Raw genomic sequence first — 2,589 nt, forward strand, 5'->3', positions numbered from 1 at the left:
ATACATATAGGATATAATGTCTCATTTATAAGAAATGTATCTAAAATCATTTTATTAAATAAGAATAAATCAATTCAATATTTGAAATGAGTCCTTAAGAATTTATTACAAAAATATATCATAGATATTACATTCAAAGTAAGTTGCTTTATAATGTACATATACATAAACATGTACAGAGTAAACGGTTTTACATGTGGATGCTTTACTACTGTATGCTCAAGCTATTTAAGAAGCTATTTATGAAAACATTTTATTGATGACTATAGATCTATGATGGTAGTACACCACTGTTTTTCTCCATTATTCTTTGTAGCATTGGTATTAAAAATTCATTTTAAATAATTTCTAGCTCTGGGATATACAGTTAAGTGTTAATTTTTTAATCATAAAATAATTGGCCTTGCTCTACAGCTCCGGCACCATAGCCATCATGAAGGACACGGTAGCCATCCAGACCAGGAAGTTCATGACAAACTGTCTGCTTCAGAGGAAGCAGATGGTCATTGATGTCCTTCATCCTGCGAAGGCCACAGTACCAAAGACAGAAATTTGGGAAAAGCTGGCCAAGATGTACAAAACCACACCAGATATCATCTTTGTATTTGGATTCAGAACCCACTTTGGTGGTGGCAAGACAACTGGCTTTGGCCTGATCTATGATTCTTTAGATTATGCAAAGAAGAATGAGCCTAAACACAGACTTGCAAGACATGGCCTTTATGAGAAGAAAAAGACCTCCCGCAAACAGCGAAAGGAACGCAAGAGCAAGATGAAGAAGGTCAGGGGACTGCAAAGGCCAATGTTGGTGCTGGCAAAAAGCCAAAGGAGTAGCCCTGCGATGACTTGATGTTCTGCTCTGATATGCAGATTTCTGAGAGGGTAAAATAAACTAAAGAGCTTCTGCAGAGAAAAAACATAATTGGCCTTTTACATCAATAAGCAATTTTATTCATATAAGATGAAAAGGTTAAAATATAAGGCTTTTATCTTCTACTTGAAACAATGGATATTTACTTATTAAAGATAATAACTATTGAAATATTTAACTAGGAACAGGTACAAATATTACATTGAGACTTGGCAATTTCTTTTTTTCTTCTTTTTTTCTTGGATATTTTATGAATTTATATTTCAAATGTTACCCTCTTTCCCCCCCTCTCCCATGTCCCCTTCCCCCTCCCCTGCTTCTATGAGGATGCTCACACTTCCACCCACACACTCCCACCTCAACCCTCTGGCATTCCCCTACACTGGGGAAACAAGCCTTCACAGGGCCAAGGGCTTCTTTACATATTGATGCCAGACAATGCCATCCTCTGCTACATATGGGGCTGGAGCCATGGGTCTCTCCATGTGTACTCATTGGTTGGTGGTTTAGTCCCTGGGAGTACAGGGAGGTCTGGTTGCTTGATATTGTTGTTCTTCCTTTGGGAGGAAACCTCTTCAGTTCCTTCAGTACTTTCTCTACACCCCCATTGGGGCCCCCATGAACAGTCTGATGGTTAGCTACAAGCATCCTCATCTGTATAAATAAGGCTCTTGAAGAGCCTCTCAGGAGACATCCATATCAGGTCAGCAAGCACTTCTTGGCATCAGCAATAGTGACTGGATTTAATAGCTGCATATGGGCTGGATCCCCAGGTGAGGCAGTCTCAAGATGACCTTTCTTTCAGTCTCTGCTCCACTCTTTGTCTCTATATTTTTTCCATGAGTAACCTCCCTAATAAGGAGGACTGAAGCATCCACATTTGGTCTACCTTCTTCTTGAAATTCATATGATTTGTGAGTTTTTTTGTAGGTAAGTGCATACCATGTGTCTTCTTTTGTGATTGGGTTACCTCACTCTGGATGATATTTTCTAGTTCCATCCAATAGCCTATGAATTTCAAGGAGTCTTTGTTTTTAACGGCCGTGTCACACTCAAGTGTGTAGATGTACCACATTTTCTGTATCTATTCCTCTGTTAAAGGATATCTGGGTTCTTTCCAACTTATGGCTATTATAAATAAGGCTGCTATGAACGTAGTGGACCATGTGTCCTTCTTATATGTTAAAACATCTTTTAGGCATATGCCTAAGAGTGGTATAACTGGGTCCTCAGGTAGGACTATGTCCAATTTTCTGAGGAACTACCAGACTGATTTAAACTGTGGGTGTACCAGCTTGCAATCCTACCAACAATGGAGGAGTGTTCCTTTTCTCCACATCCTCACCAGCACCTGCTGTCACCTGAGATATTTATCTTAACCATTCTGACTGGTGTGAGGTGGAATCTCAGGGATATTTTCATTTGCATTTCGCTGATGACTAAGGATGTTGAACATTCTTTAGATACTTCTCAGCCATTTGATATTCCTTAGCTGAGAATTTTTTGTTGAGCTCTGTACCCCATTTTTAAATAGGATTATTTGATTCTCTGGAGTCTTAACTTCTTGAGTAAAAACTCATTTACCAATCCTTTAGTTGCTGTTTTGTCTTATTGACACTATCCTTTGCCTTACAGAAGCTTTGTAATTTTACGAGGTCCCATTTGTCGATTCTTGAACTTAGAGCATAAGCCATTGGTGTTCTTTCTGTTCAGGAAAA

General features: G+C 38.8%; 1 pseudogene; it reads left to right on the forward strand.

The window, feature by feature from the left end:
* Positions 1-418: 418 nt before the first annotated feature.
* Rps24-ps9 (ribosomal protein S24, pseudogene 9) lies at positions 419-834 on the forward strand (annotated as a pseudogene).
* Positions 835-2,589: the final 1,755 nt, after the last annotated feature.

Source organism: Rattus norvegicus, chromosome 2, assembly GCF_036323735.1.
Source record: "Rattus norvegicus strain BN/NHsdMcwi chromosome 2, GRCr8, whole genome shotgun sequence".
NCBI lineage: Eukaryota > Metazoa > Chordata > Mammalia > Rodentia > Muridae > Rattus > Rattus norvegicus.